The sequence below is a fragment of the Diceros bicornis genome, chromosome 29, assembly GCF_020826845.1.
Source record: "Diceros bicornis minor isolate mBicDic1 chromosome 29, mDicBic1.mat.cur, whole genome shotgun sequence".
Taxonomy (NCBI): domain Eukaryota; kingdom Metazoa; phylum Chordata; class Mammalia; order Perissodactyla; family Rhinocerotidae; genus Diceros; species Diceros bicornis.
The window spans coordinates 28,173,745-28,190,678 of NC_080768.1; the positions used below are offsets into that span (position 1 = coordinate 28,173,745).

The 16,934-nt window shown below is 41.4% G+C and overlaps 1 protein-coding gene across 3 annotated transcripts in view; it reads left to right on the forward strand.

Annotated features, from left to right (window-relative positions):
- RBPMS (RNA binding protein, mRNA processing factor) overlaps positions 1–16,934 on the forward strand; it is a 175,580-nt gene that overhangs the window by 105,686 nt on the left and 52,960 nt on the right. The gene's annotated exons all lie outside the window — the stretch shown is intronic.

Here is a 16,934-nt window from a genome sequence, read left to right on the forward strand (position 1 = left end):
TTGATCTACTTTTCATTTTGGAAAAAAAAAAAAAGAATAAGAGTTGTTCATGTGCTGCATGTGAGATTACACCATGGGACATAGAGCTGGCTGAGTGTCATTTTCCATTTCTGTGAAGAGGCTGTCTATTCATGCTGTCTGATTTCCAAATACAGCAATCTTGTTCATGATTGGCTGTCCCAAAAGATAGTTCAGCTTGATGAGAACCGTAAGTACAAAATTTTGTTTGATATGCTGTAGATTTCCTTAATGTGATCTTGACTTGTTTTGGGTATGTCATATTTGCCTTTGGATATAAACCCTTCCTTGTTCCCCTATCCTTGGACACGAGAGCTGGTTCTCAGCATTCACTTTACTCCATTTGTTGAAGAACATCAGTTCTGTGGCTTAGGGAAAATAGAATATTAAAAGTGAAAGAAGCAGATATTAAGAAGTTCATTCTATTTTTGAGAACAATTTAGCCATAAATCTAGGGAGGAAGTAAACACACAGAAAGAATTTATATATTGGAACAACCAGTTCTAGTAAACTAATACTAGTAAAGTTTTAAGGAAATTTGGGGCTTCCTGTTTTAAATTAATTGGGTAAGGACCCTGACTAATGGCTAAACAAGTCTTTTACCCTACCTAATGAGCTTATTCCCTTAAATGTCCAGGCTACAATTGCTGCCTTTGATTGAATAACTTGAAAAGGTTGTCTTAATTTTCTTTCTCAAGGTCACTCAGTAGCAGAAGTGAGGCGTGAGATAGGCCTTAACTTTTCCTTTCATTGCATAGCCATATGTGATTTAATATGGCAGGGCATTCAAGGAATCCCAAGTGACTTGCTGTTATTTGGAATATTTCTGTCCTATCGTTCTTGATCTTCTTTCCAAACCACATGATCTTGATCTTCCTGCTTTCCCTGACAATACGTTTCAACTTTTCTTATTGCAATTGAAGGGCACATGGGTTCCTTTCTCCCCCCATGTCATGTGCATGTCAGATTTAATCAGGCTGTTATGGAAGTTACAGTCGTTCTGCAGCTCAGTCACTCTTGAGAAAGCTGCTGCTTGTCAGTGGAAACTAATAGATAAAAGACAAGTTTCTCCCCCAGTGTGTTCTAAACTTTTTCTGTGAAGCCAGAAAGTCATAATAGAGAAAAAAATTATTTTGTTCTTCCATGTCCTAGGGAAACTTGAACCTTTTGTTTATTTGGGGAGGAAATCTAAACAAAAGTTTCATCTTATGGTACAGTTGCACTCCAGGAGGATATGTGAACATCTCTTACATAACTCCATATCCTTACAGCATCTAGCTCGGTGCCTTATATATTGCATATATTTAATAAATAATTATTACAGTGATGATGAGTGGGTAAATTAATATTTTAATTTGGCTATTTGCAGAATTACTCCATTTGTATGCCTCTACATTTCTCTCTGAAATTTCTTCTCTCTTGATTAAGGCATCAGAAAAGAATATTGGGGGGCCGGCCCGGTGGGTAGCGTTAAGTTCATGCATTCTGCATTGGCGGCCCAGGGTTCGCAGGTTTGGATCCCATGGGTGCACCGACGCCCCGCTTGTCAAACCATGCTGTGGTGGCGTCCCATATAAAATAGAGGAAGATAGGCACATATGTTAGCCCAGGGTCAATCTTCCTGAGCAGAAAGAGGAGGATTGGCATTGGATATTAGCTCAGGGCTAATTTCCCTCAGAAAAAAAAAAAGAGTGTTGGTAGGTTACCTTGATTTAGAAAAGATAGCCTAGAGTAACTCGTTACTTTTCTAGTGAATTTGCATGCCTCAGATCTCAGAGCACTTTGAAAAGATTAATTTAGACAGGAAGTGTAATACTGGCGATACTTTATCCTTTCAATTCTTTATTGAATGCCTTTCTTTCTGAGAGCTCAAATTTTGTTTTAAATCTACTACAAAAGCTCTGTGAAATAGGTAGCCAGGGAGGTGATCGCCAGTTAGCAACAGGATACACAAAAGCAACAGAGATGAACAGACTGGACGTCCACAAGTCTCTGAAGTTACAGGAGAGTTTAGAACACTGCACTGGCCAGCTCTGCCCCGCTCCCTTCCCTGTGTGTAGAACAGCTCAGAAGTGGCCACATAGTTTCCATGGCAGGGTCAAAATTTACCTGGCTGCTCATGACAAAACAAATTTGAAGTTAAAAATCCAGACAGCATTGTATTCTTGAGGAAATATAAGTTAGCATGATTTCTCTTAATATAACTCCCTTTTATGACACAGAGGCCTTGACAAACAGCAGTTCCACTGTGGCTCAGATCGACCTTATCATCCATTACACTTTCCTCTGGGAATTGTGAACTTCCCTGTCACAAGCGCAGAGTTGTTGCTTTCCTGGAAGCACACTGCGGACTAAGAACACTGTGGTGGTTCTGTACTGGAAAATCCAATTGCGTTGTGCCCATAATTGATACTTGAGGCGATCAGTTCAACACTTGTCAGGAGTAGACTGCTATGAAATCACCGATTTTTGGGATTGGAAAAGCCCTGTAGGCTTCTCTATTGTGGGCCATGAGAGAGGATTTCTGTAAATGCTTCTTGTTATTGATGTTGTTATATGGTGGTGGCTGAAATGTACCCATTGCCATCACTAAAGGAAGAATGTGCTATGATTCCATTATACAACAAATAGTTACTTGAACTCTCATTTCTCAAATATCTGTTGAACTTAAATGAGCACCCAGTGTGCTAGACACTGGGGAAGAAAGAGTCTGTGGTTGCTGTCCTAAAAGAGCTGTTAGTCCAAGGGCTTGATGGTGGTCAAGCTGTCAGGAAACGTGGCCCGTATAAAGAATGTAAAAGAGATTCCTTGCAGCCTAGTCTAGATTGTCCCAAATCAGACTGCCTTATTTGCTGAGCACCTGCTCTGTCTGTGTCAAGCATGAAGAATGAGAAAACCAAGTATTGCAACTTGCCAAGGTAGACGGTGGTCTGGACTGGTGAACCTTTGGCCTTGGACTTAAAGATGTCAATGAGAGTTCTGGTTCTGCCAGTTACTGTCAAGCTTTGTGACCTTAAAGAAAAACATTTAACCTTGCTGTGCTCCTGTTCCCTCAGCTGTAAAATTGGAATAATGCCTTCTTCACGTGATTGTTATGAGGGCTAAATAAAACAATATCATAAGATTGTATTGAAGATTAAATGGGTGTAATATGTGTAGAGTACTAGGCGAATGTAAAGTACAATCTTAATTTTTTAAAAAAGCATTGAGTTGCTCTCCTTTCTTAGTAGTTAAAAGTAGCTATTGATCTGAGGTGTCATCACTGTGTGACTATAGCCAATTGTCTTTGCAAATTAGGAGAAAGAAATGAAATTCACATATGGTCTCAGAAAAGTAGTATACTTCCCTAAGTTTTTATTAATTTGAGCTTCTCCTTCTCTCACTGTCTTGTATGTGATGAAGTAAGAAAAATACTATGAGAAAGCAGGAAGTGAGAGATGTAGAAAATTTATAAATTATATAAAATTCTCCTAGATTATGCATTTGGTTGTACAGGAAAGTAGTGTTCTGTAGTGTAAGAACTCCACTTTAGAGATGAAAACAGGGCAAGTCACCATCTCTCTGAGTTTTGTTTTCCTCATTTGTAAAAAGGTGATAGAATGTGCCAGACACTCTGTTAAGCATTTTACATGAATTATCTCATTTGATTCTCAATAACACTATTTTATAGTTGAAACCGAGGCCTAGAAAGGTCTAGTAACTTTCTTGAGGTTACACAGTCATCAGGTGTTACGGGTTGAATTGTGTCCCCCTAAAACTCATATGTCGAAGTCCAAACCCCCAGTGCCTCCAAATGTAAGCATATTTGGAGATAAGGTCTTTAAAGAGCTGATTAAGAAAATTAAAATGAGGCTGTTAGGGTGGGTCCTAAGAAGAGGGAGACACCAGGGATGTGCTCACACAGAGGAAAGGCCATGTGAGGACACAGCGAGAAGGCACTGCAAGACAAGGACAGAGGCCTCAGGAGAAGCCAAACCTGCCAACACCTTGATCTTGGGCTTCTAGCCTCTAGAACTGTGAGAAAATTCGTTTCTATTGTTTAAGCCACTCAGTCTGTGGTATTTTGTTATGGCAGCCCCAGCAAACTAAATACATCAAGTGATAGAGCCTGGATTTAAATTCTGGCCTGTCACTTACTAGTTTTGTAACTTTGGTCTAGTTACTTAACCTCTCTGTGTCTCAGTTTTCTCATGTATAAAATGGCAGTAACAATTGTATCTACTCATAGGGTTGTGAGGATTAAATTAATTGATGTTTGTAAAAGTTAGAAGAGGGCCACATAAGTGAGCACTCAGTGACTTTAGTATGTGTGTGTAAGAATGTGTATGTTGGGGGCTGGCCCAGTGGCATAGTGGTTAAGTTCGCACACTCTGCTTCAGAGTCCTGGGGGTTCACAGGTTCGGATCCTGGGGGTGGACCTACACACACTCATGAAGCCATACTGTGGCAGCATCCCACATACAAAATAGCAGAAGATAGGCAGGGATGTTAGCTCAGGGCCAATCTTCCTCGGCAAAAAAAAAAAAAAAAAGTATATGTGTATGTGCTTTTGTCCATCACAGTTGTGAGACCTATAGTTTTTCTGCCTTTGTTTACTCAGCATCTAGCACCTAGAAATACATGTAGAATTTTTTTTAAGATGCCACAGATTTTATTTTATTCTTTTTCATTTGGAACTTTTAAAATTTACAGTGTTATTGAGGTATGATTGGAATATGATAAAATGCACATATTTAAAGTGTCTAATTTGGTAAGTTTTGTCATAATACATGTGGAATTTAATTGAATAAATGCTCTTGATCTGTTTACACTGTTTGCAGCATACCATAGTATAATAGTGCCTGTAAAGCTGGAGGCGGCCAAGACTTAATAGTCTTTACTCAGATTAGACAGACCCTCTAACTTCAGATTTTATGGAGCAAATATCAGAAGGCTCCAGAACTTGGCAGATTTTCAGAATACTGTAGTCCATTCCCAGGGATTCTGATTCTATGGCTCTGGTCTGGGACTTATGCTCTGTATTTTTAAAAGCTCTTTGGGTGATTCTGATGCACAGTCAGCTTTGAGAATCACCAGCAGAGCAAGGAATCTCCCTGCTCACACACTCTTCTCCCCTGCCCTTGCTTCTTCCCATCTCTCCAAAAAAGCACAAGCAGGCTCTATTAAGTGGATACCTGCTAAGCACATAACCCTTTGGTGAATAATCAGACCACTTCCTTGTTTTCCTGCCACACCACTGGAATTTCCCATTTATCCAATACTGACCCCAGCTATCTGGAAGTGAGTTTTCTGTCTCGTGTCTGTAGAGATCCTGTGGAAGTTCAGGAAAACCTTTAAAGTGCCTAGCAGGTACCCTCCCGGGGACAGCACTCAGCAAATACAAAATCTCTTAACCTTCACCTCTGTGGGATAGGGGCCATCCGGGGTCTGGTCTGAAGCTCCCTGTGCCCATGGAACAGAACCAAGGTGCCTGCCTTTTCCAGGGCAGCATGCGTAGCTTATACTGTTTGAAAGACTGAGGGTATCTGTTCAGTCCCCACCCCTGCTCTGAAAATGTGCTGAGTGCCGCCGGTACCCGTTGCTGTGTATCCCACACCTGCTCTCCTCAAGGGAGGTTGTTTAGAAAGACAGCGACTGGGTCTGAGGAAGCCCTAATCAAGCTGGGCAGAGGGAGGCAAGGGAAAGACAAAGTTGCATGAGGGCAGGGCTTTTTTACTCTGCAAAGCAGCTTCTTGGATTTTTGTGTTTTATATTTCGTAAGGCAAATAGCTTCAGTTTTTTCTGATGATAAAAATTTTACATGCTTCTCAGAGGGAAAAAAATTTCAGGCAGTCCAGGAAAATATAAGGAAGAAAATAAAAGTCATGAAATTCTACCACCCAGAGACAACCACCATTAACATTTTGTTGTATTTCCTTCCACACCTTTTAGTATGCATATAATGAAAGCGAATCTATATCTGATTTTTGAATTTCAAAATCATTTAACTTAGCTCTTTATCCTTTAATTTTTTTTTTTTTTTTTTTTGAGGAACATTAGCCTGAGCTGACATCCATTGCCAGTCCTCCTCTTTTTTGCCGAGAAAGACTGGCCCTGGGCTAACATCCGTGCCCATTTTCCTCCGCTTCATATAGGACGCTGCCACAGCATAGCTTGACAAGCGGTGTGTCGGTCAGCGCCCAGGATCCAAACCTGTGAACCCTGGGACGCTGAACGCTAAAGCAGAGCATGTGAACTTACCCACTACACCACCAGGCTGGCCCCAGCTCTTTATCCTTAAGAAAAAGCTCTGATGTCCAGTGAGATTAAATGGCCTAATAGCGCCAAAAATAACGTGAGCTCTCACAGCCCTTCACCAGTGTCTTTAGGGCACTATGGATTCAGGTGGCACAGATACCTTGCTAGAATTAGAGCAAGAAGAGTGTTGATAGACAGTCTATTGGGTTGTCTCTCTTAACTATCTGATGTCTCAAGTGAGCCCAGCCAGCTCCTGAGTGCTGGAATTCAGGTGGCTGAGTGAATGATACATAAGCTTTTATTAAATGGATGGGAAGAAAGGAAACAAGTATTTATTGAACAACTACTCTATAGCCTTAAGAACTGTGTGTAAAATACTTCTTTTCCAGCTAAGAAGACTGAAACACTGAGCATCTGAGTAACTTCCCCAAAGTCACACAGCTCTTTTTAGGCCTTATTGGCTCTAGAACTCGTTCCTGGTCTCACTGCACCACACTGCCTAACTTACAGTTCACAGGTGCCTTTGGCTATAGCTGTTTTTAAGGTATTCCTTAGGAGGTGCTTCAGACTCACTTGAGCCTTTGAAGATGATCTTATTAAAGACCCCAGAGGCCTGCATCAGATTATTAGGACAAGATTTCAGGGCAGGTCACTATTTAGTGAAAATTAGGCTTCAGTATAACTCTAAAGTGTCAGATTTTTTTTTTTGCTGAGGAAGATTCCCCCTGAGCTAACATCTGTTGCCGATCTTCCTCTTTTTGCTTGAGGAAGATTAGCCTTGAGGTAACATCTTTGCCAGTCTTCCTCTATTTTGTATGTGGGTCACTGCCACAGCATACCTGATGAGTGGTGTAGGTCTGCACCCGGGATCTGAACCTGTGAACCCGGGCTGCTGAAGTGGAGCACGCAGAACTTAACCACTATGCCACAGGGCCGGCCCCTCTAAAGCATCAGAATTTGATGGCCAGGACTCATTAACTATAAAATGTATTCTTAAATATTGACCAAATTGCACTGGATGGTTTTTATTTAGGGTGTACTTCATTCTGAGTCGTCATTTCTGGAAATGAGTGACCACTTTCTACAGTTTAAGTATTTTAGTTGAATAAATAATGACATCATCAGCAAAGATGAAGATATTTAACTTCTTTGCGTTATCCTTGGAGGACGTGCAAACAGTTCACTTAGGAGGTGTTTCAAGTCATTCAAATGGAAATGGAAATGAGCATGGGTGGAAAGGCGCAGTAATACAGCCCTGTTTCACATTGTTTGGGATCCTAAGACCTCACCTGCACACTCCTTGAAACAGTGGTGATATGAAAGCAAAATACTCACCAGTTTATGGTGAAGTAGATGGTGTGCTCCATAGGTGGTCCCTCTTTGTAAAGTCCCAAAAGGCTGATGAGCAATCTGCAGGAAATTTTTCACTTTAATTTTCAAAGAGATTGAACAGATCAGCGGAAAACCTTGCCTGCTCCTTATGTAAAGGATGAGATTGAGAGACCTACTCCTGCGGGTTTTTGAAAGTAAAACTAACACAGAAATGTGAGGGATTATCTAACTGGATATTGGGTCTGATATTTGGGGAGATAAAAGGTTTCAGTCCATTTTAAGGAACATCCCTAGAGACAGAGATATGTTGATCACATGATCACAATCTGGGCCCATCTGCATTTTGAGAAATATCACTTAATGTTCTGTTGTATATCTTTCTACATACATTTCTTTTTTTTTTTTTTTTTTATAATTTTTATTTATTTATTTTTCCCCCCAAAGCCCCAGTAGATAGTTGTATGTCATAGTTGCACATCCTTCTAGTTGCTGTATGTGGGACGTGGCCTCAGCATGGCCGGAGAAGCAGTGTGTCAGTGCACACCCGGGATCCGAACCCGGTCTGCCAGCAGCAGAGCGCGCGCACTTAACCGCTAAGCCACGGGGCCGGCCCCTCTACATACATTTCTATACATTTATACATATATGTATAAGAAATATAGGGGCATGGGCCGGCCCCCTGGCTTAGCGGTTAAGTGCACGCGCTCCGCTGCTGGTGGCCCAGGTTCGAATCCCCAGGCGCGCACCGATGCACCACTTCTCTGGCCATGCTGAGGCCGCCTCCCACATACAGCAACTAGAAGGATGTGCGGCTATGACATACAACTGTCTACTGGGGCTTTGGGGGAATAAATAAATAAATAAATAAAAATAAATAAATAAATAGGGCAAGCCCGGTGGTGTAGTGGTTAAGAGCACGCTCTCCCCTGCGGCGGCCCGGGGTTCGCAGGTTCGGATCCCGGGCGCACACCAATGCACCGCTTGTCAGGCCATGCTGTGGCAGCATCCCATATAAAGTGGAGGAAGATGGGCACTGATGTCAGCCCAGGGCCAATCTTCCTCAGCACAGAGAGGAGGATTGGCAATGGATGTTAGCTCAGGGCTGGTCTTCCTCAAAAAAAAAAGAAAGAAAGAAATATAGTGTGTGTCAGGTTGTTTTTGTTTGGTTTAGTTTGGTTACAACATATTATCATACCGTCCTTATCATTTCTCACTTACCTTGTGAACATGTTTCCATCCGGGACTGTATACCCAGAGCGTTTTTTTTTTTGTTGTTTTGTTTTGTTTTTGTGAGGAGGATCAACCCTGAGCTAACATCCATGCTAATCCTCCTCTTTTTGCTGAGGAAGACTGGCCCTGAGCTAACATCTATTGCCAATCCTCGTCCTTTTTTTTCCCCCCAAAGCCCCAGTAGATAGTTGTATGTCATAGTTGCACATTCTTCTAGTTGCTGTATGTGGGACGCGGCCTCAGCATGGCCGGAGAAGCGGTGCATCGGTGCGCACCCGGGATCCGAACCTGGGCCACCAGTAGCAGAGCGCGCGCGCTTAACCGCTAAGCCACGGGGTCGGCCCAGAGCGTTATTTTTAAAGGCTCTTTATGTGAAAGGTATGGGGGTTGTGGTGAGGGCCTTCAATGCCAGGCTGAGGAGTTTCTTCTAAATTAACAGGTGGGGAGAGAATGGAGACTGTTGAGCAGGGCAGTCTCACACTTGAAGGAAGACTCCCTCCTTCCGTAAACTCTAGGAAGCTGTGTTGGGGGAGAAGGAAAAGGAGCAGAAAACCATAAAATCTCTTTTACGTAGAGGAGGAAATTGGATGGTGGTAAAGAAGGCAGTTGCCTGAATTTTCTTCTCAATATGACTTGGAATGGCCACTGGGAAGTACCTTGGTGAGGTGGTACATTTAGGAAGGAAGGCCACTGCCCCCCCTCTCCTCTTCCACTAAGTTTGGGGAAGAGGAATTGGTGGTGATGAGAACACAAATCATTATTTCACCTGTTTTTTTACCCCAGTCCTTGCTGGTAAGGGTTTTGATGGGAGGGGAGCCCAGGTATGAAAAGGAAGTTCTGGAGGAAGGTGGTAATGGGGAGTCGTTGGGAAGCAGTAAAGGAAAGAGGCCCAGGACACGGGGAGGAGACAGGAGGCAGCTGGCTGCTGAGGGCAAAGGAGATGAGGACGTCCAAGTATGGGAAGCTGAGCTCACAGGACACTTGACTCGTGTGCCCGTTCTCTCTGAGGCAGCTCCGCAGTGGGGACTGTCTAGGGATTCTGTCCTTGGTTGTGGACCAGTTTGAAGCTACCAGAAGAGAGGTTCACAGAAACATGCCAACAATTTCCATTCTGTGTACTGAGACTTTATAATGATTGAGTAAGCCACTGAGCATTCTCTGAACACCCTCACCCCCTAACACCACCAGGCGTTTGTGGGCCTGATTGCCACATCACAGAGAAAGGCCCATTGTCAAGTCAGGACACGTATTTGGCACTCCAGATATGTATAAAGGGCACCGGCTGCCTAGGCCCCTGGGCATTCTGCAAAGTAAAAACATGAAACAAAATGGCAGTCAATAAGGACAGCAAAATACCCTTAGAAACCAGAGACCTAAACTAATGTTTATTTCCATGTGTTTCACTCTAACAAAGCAAAAACGTTGTTTTCCTTTTAAAGAGAATGGTGTAATATTTATTGAGCCACACCAATATTTACAGCCCACCTCTGCCTCTGTCTTCTCTTGAAACCTGCACACATTCCTAGTTTTTGCTTAATGTGTATAATTTTAATAATTTTTAATTAAATTTAACAATAATATTAAAATAATATAAGGGAATGGATTTGCTGAGAATGGTTTCCATATTAGATGTATCTTGTTTTGTGTGGGAGGCAAGTTACTGCAGCACCATGTAGATCAGCTAATCTGATCCAGTTTATTTACATTATGATTTAATGACTAGCCTATCTTTGATTAGCAATGGCTATTAACATTTTGCTTTGAATTTCTGTTTCTTGTTTATCTAGTCATTGATCAGCTATAAACAAATGCCTTAAGAACTCAGGAAGTCAAATCTCCTTGGAAATCACAGAATTCTTTTGTAATGCAAATAACTGCCCCAGCTTTAGTGTTTTGTAAACTCAAATTATTCATTACCTCTGCAGAGAAATGCAAAAATAAAGAAATTAATTTACTGGCACAATCCAGAAGAAACAGCTACCCTAGACTTAATCCTTTTAAGGCCGGGTACTCTCCTCACCTGCTCATTAAAAGGAAGGCATTTTTTACTTTTTTAAAGTTTGATGCCGGCTCCCTGTTTCTTCTCTCTGCCTTTTCACACACTTGTAATCCTCAAATAAAGAGGTGCTTTTTCTTGTACAGTAATTTTTGAAGTATTTGTCCGCCAGTCCCTGGTTGTTCTCCAAGACCTTTTCAGGGAGTCCACAAGGTCTAAACTATTTTCATGAGAATAGTTTGTTTTTCTCGCTGTGCAGTGGTGGGCACCACTACTGGCACCTTAGTGCATGTCAAGACAGCGGCCCCGAACTGTACAATCATTGTATTCTCCACTGCCTCACACTCTGTTTAAAAAAAAAACAGTTTCACCTAAGAATGTCCTTGATGAAGAAGTAAAAGTGAATAATTTTAGTCAATCTCAACTCTTGATTACAAGTCATTTTCTGATTCTTTTTTGACAAAATGAGGAGTATGCATAAAGCTCTTCTGCGGTTAAGTTGTGAGCTGAACTAGCTGCTTTCTTCATGAATGCCATTTTTTACTTGAGAGAATAACTGATAGACAAACTATGGTTGTTCAGACTTGGATATTTGGCAGACTTTTTCTCGAAAATTAATGAAATGAGCTTGTCATTTCAAGAAAAACAACACAGTATTTGTTGCAATAATAAAATTTGAGCTCTAAAGCACAAATTAAGAGTTTTTGAAAACTTATGTCCACCACCATGAGTTGGACAGCTTGCCAACACTTAAGGACTCTTCTGATGAGGTTGGTGGTGATATTAATGAATTGTTTTTATTGAATAATGAAATGAGTTAGCATTTGGAAGATCAGCATAATTCAGTGAACCAGTATTTCCCAAATGACCAATGCATCATGTTATAAAATTATGCATGGGTAAAGGATCCATCTAAAATATAAAATGGAATTTAATGTAACAGTACGAAAACCTCATTGATGGTTTCTGATTCCACGATGCAGCAAATCTTTGGGTGTAATATTAAAAAGGAATATCCACAATTACCAGTAAAAGATAATAAAATACTCCTTCCTTCACAAGCTACGTATCTCTGTGAGGCCATATTTTTTTTTCATATGCTACAACCAGTAGAATACATTGCAGTAGATTGAATTTGAAGCAGATATGAGAATCTAATTGTATTTTCTTAAACCAGATACTAAAGAGGTTTGCAAAAGCGTGAAACGAAGTTTGTCCGTGTTCTGGAATATGTAGTTGCTTTTCACAAAACGTGTCCTATTTATTTTAATATGTAATCGGTTTGGTTTTTTTTAATGAATTAAAAAATATTTTAAAAACTTTTTAAGTTTTAATTTTTAATATGGTAAATATCAATTGATATAACCCACATAAACAAAAGTTCTTTTGGGTCTTCAATAATTTTCACTAGTGTAGAGGGATATTGAATCCAGAGTTTAAAAACCACTGGTCTTAAACATTTCAAGTTAACGTTTGTGTCTGGTTGGATAGAGTAAGCATGGAGATCTGCAGTTACCGGATGGCTACTGTAGATCTGGGGCAGGTGATTAAGTTTGGCTGCAGCAGCTGAAGCCATTCTGAGCTCAACTGGAGGGAAACAGTGGCCCTTCAGTGCCTGGGACCTTGCAGGCTTGTACGCCAGCCTCAGCTTTGAAGAGAGTCTTCTACTTCTGCCCCTCACTCCCTCGAGACCAGCCCAAGAATAACTGCATAAGTGGTGGTTTGAAGAGCTGGATGCCCACCCTTTCATTCTCAGAGAACCTCCTTGGGTGAGTGGCTCTGCACTGAGTACCTTTCAGAAATGCTTAATTCTACCCCACCACGCCACCACACCACCATTACCAAATGTAATACAAGCTCATTTCAAGAAACTTTGGAGAAGTTGGAAAAGGGGGGAAGTTTATGTATTTAAGTTACTAAACTTAAAGACATATGTTATTAAATTCTAGGGCTGGCCCCGTGGCTTAGCGGTTAAGTGCGTGCGCTCCGCTACTGGCGGCCCGGGTTTGGATCCGGGCGCGCACCGACGCACTGCTTCTCTGGCCATGCTGAGGCCACGTCCCACATACAGCAACTAGAAGGATGTGCAACTATGATGTACAACTATCTACTGGGGCTTTGGGCGGGGGGAGGAGGATCGGCAATAGATGTTAGCTCAGGGCCAGTCTTCCTCAGCAAAAAGAGAAGGATTAGCATGGATGTTAGCTCAGGGCTGATCTTCCTCACAAAAAAAAAAGAAAAAAATTCTATTATATTTTCTTTGTATTTTTTAACATATGATTTTACAAATAAAATATTTTTTAAAATACAAAGGTTTAAGGCATTTTAACAGTTTTTAAAATGTTCTTGTATAGTTTTCCTCATGCTCATTGGTTTTTATAATATAACTGTTATTTTTATTTAACATAATATATGTATATTTTAAAAATTGAATTCAGAAAATTATCTCACCCACCCAGAGATAAGCGTTTTAACATTTGTGAAGAATAGCTGTACACATATTGGTATTCGTGTGAATGGGATTATATATTATATACTGCTGTGATATCTGCTTTCATTTTCAGCTGTAAGCCTCATTTTTGCATATCAGTAAGTATTTAGCTGATCTATAACAATGGAATACCATGTAACCAAGCCTCTTTTCCTTGAGGGAGAAGCCTGGCAGAAGTGGTAGTTGCTTGGAGAGTAAAAGAAGCGAGAAATCTCAGTCTTGAGGTGTAACGTAGTCAGTACAAATGCAAGTCCTTTCTTTATCATCCTCCTTTCCATTTCACAATGTGTGTAGCCACTAGGATCTTAGCTATCCTGAGGAATGATGGTGCTGGAACGAGAAGAAGCGTCTCTACTTGAACAAAATAATCTAATTAGTGGCTGAGGGCAGAGGAGTGTCTTACTGTCTTTCAGTTAGTTATCTCTCCGGAGGTCAAGGAGATGGAGCTGGTGAAACATTAACAGCTCTGTAGAGGACATAATGGTAAGTCCCAGTTCCAGTTCTCTCACTTGAGTTTAGCAAACATTTGAGGGGAGGTGAGAGAGAAAAAGCTGAGTAAGGTACAGTTCTGCTCTTGAGGTGTTTACACTTCAGTAGGAGAAAGAGGCCTGTAAATGACCGCAATAGAAGGCAGAGAAAGTGCTCAATGGGAAGTATAGATGATGCTGTGTGCAAATGATGAAGTTGGTGGTTATGGAGAGAATGGGAAAAGACCTGGAGGTCTGGTGACCTAGTAGCTGAAAATGAGACAGATTTCAGTAAGCAGAGAGAGTGTGCAAAATGATCTACAGATTGAAGGGCTGGCTGACACGAAGATCAAAATTGTGAAGGTGTCGGAAGGAAGGGATCACAGAAGAGCTCGTGATCTGGTGAGGCTGAAGAGGTGCATAGAAGGAAACAGAAGATGACAACACTGGACAGGGATATTGTGCCAAATGTAGGAGACCTATAGATACCAAGTGAAAGGTTTTGTTCTGTGAACAGGAGGAAACCATTTCAGGTTTTTTACTTCATCACAGAACACATCTTACCAGCACACTACTTTCATCATCTCAGATAAGCATTTATGAAATAAGCAAACTGATAAAGGAGTATGGATTGGTGGGGGGGTGGGGGGGTTAAAACCACATATGTTTATTATTTCACAGATTCTGTAGGTCAGAATTCCAGGCACTGGGGCAGGCCCTGTGGCTTAGCGGTTAAGTGCGCGCGTTCCGATGCTGGTGGCCAGGGTTCGGATCCCGGGCGCGCACCGAAGCACCGCTTCTCCGGCCATGCTGAGGCCGCGTCCCACGTACAGCAACTAGAAGGATGTGCAACTATGACATACAACTATGTACTGGGGCTTTGGGGAAAATAAATAAATAAAAAAGAATTCCAGGCACTGGTTAACTGGGTCCTCCGCTCATGGTCTCACAAGGCTGAAATAAATGTGTTGCCTGGGCTGCAATTTCATCTGGTCTTCCCTGTCCACATGGTGGTGGTAATTCAGAATCTTGAGGTTGTAGGCAATTGGCTAGGGGTACACTTTTTTTTTAATCTGTCATTTAATTGTGCCATTACCATGTGCCAAATATAGGCACATACATAGGTTATCGCTAACCTTTCATAACAACTGTGTAAGGCAGTATTGTCTCTATTTGGCAGATGGAGAAAAGGGCGCAGAGAGTAAGTGGAATGCTGTTTTGTTTTGTTTTTTTCTCTTTCTGATGAGCAAAGAAAGATTCTCTGGTGATTTCGCCTAACTATTGTCCCTCTCCCCAGAAGCCTGAATTTAGTTGGAAAGAAAAACCTTTATTAAAAAGTCTCATTACCCCATGACTTTAAGGATGGGCAGGGGGCATGTTTGCATAACAAAACACTGTGATGAAAACATTCCCTGGATAACGTAAATCACCTGTGGCCAAGGACCCCACCTCATGGTGTCAGTGTCGCCTTGGCAACTTTACAGAAGAAACTTGGTTTTTGGCCACAATACAGAAGGGATTGGTGTCTCGAGGTTTGTTTTATTTCTGCTTGGGGGGGAGTGTGTCTGTTGTTTTCAAACATACCAAAATAATATAATCAACCCCAGAAACCCATCATTCATATTTAACAGTTATTAAGATTTTACCACAACTTGCTTTTTAAATCCCTTCTTTCTTCTCCTCCTCCTCTTCAGTCTTTTTACAGTTGAATTGTTCATATCAGGTTGATATATTACATTTATTTGTGTCTCTTAAGTGTCTTTTAATCTAGAGCAGTCTCCCTTTCCCCACCCTCCCTTTTTGACGACATTGATTTGTTGAAAAAAGTGTCAGCCTTCCTGAGGAGAAACCCTGCTGGGTTTTCTGTTTGCTTCCTTTAGGCACCCTTTTACTTGCTCCTATGTCTCCCCTATTTACTGCAAATTGAAAGGCTAGATTAGATTTGAAAGGTTTGGTTAAATTCACATTCACCTTTTTAGTCAAGAATACATCATAGGTCGTGCTGCGTGCTTCGTGTGGTGCTGCATTATGAAGTAACTAAAGTTCGGGTGATTCTACGTTTGGTGATGTTAAGATGGACCTACGGATTCAGACAGTATTGCCATGATGGCTCCATTGTAAAGGTCCCTATCAACTTCATTTTCACAGTTTCATCCACTCATCTTGACCTCACTACTTGATTAGGAGTTGAAAATGATGATTTTCCCAACTGTTGGTTTACCCTGAAATGTAGTTAGTTCATAAACAGAAAAAGCAAGATAAATGTTTAATTCTTTCTCTTCATTGCCAGTGTTGAGCATAAGGGATTGGTACCTGGTTATTTGCATTAGTGATCACTGTTTTGTGGGGGTTTTGTTGTAGCCTTTTTTCCCCTTGACTTTCCCTAATTTTGAGTATCATAATGAACTCATGTTTTATATTTTCAAGACTTTTCAGTGTGTTGTAGTCATTACTGTTTCTGATGCCTGGGGGCGGGGAAGGGGCGGTATCTTGTTTTGTTGTTGTTGTTTTTAGGGAGATGGGCCCGGAGCTAACATCTGTTGCCAATCTTCCTCTTTTTCTTTTTTCTCCCCAAGCCCCAGTACATACTTGTGTATCCTAGTTGTAGGTCCTTTGAGTTCTTCTATGTAGGATGCCGCCTCAGCATGGCTTGATGAGACGTGAGGAGGTCGGTGCCTAGGATCCGAACCGGTGAGCCCCGGGCCCGCAAAGCAGAGTGCGTGAACTTAACTGCTATACCACCAGGCCGGCCTGGGCAGCATCTTTTTGATGGAAGGAAATTCCAGGACTGCCTCAGTGGGCAGAGCTTTGGAATGTCCATCATTCTTGAGAATGATGGGTTCTCCTTGCCTGGTGGTTCAGAAATGGTGCAGTGCGCCCTTGTCCCTGTGCTTCCCCAAGTGCTCTTAGGACCTGTAGGACCTGTTATTGTTGGAGTATAATGAGTTTCTTTGGCTATATATCTGGTCAAAGCAACTTTTTTATCCACAGAAAAGGCCACTTGTACAACCTTGCTGAGGATAAAATTTTTAGAAAGAAAGTAGATTTTTAAAAAATTATTCAGATACCTTAATTAGGAACTCCAGTAGAACACTGGATTATTAGTGTTTATATAGGATTGGTTATTTTCTTCTAAATTTTAAGAATATGTGAGCAGAAGAAT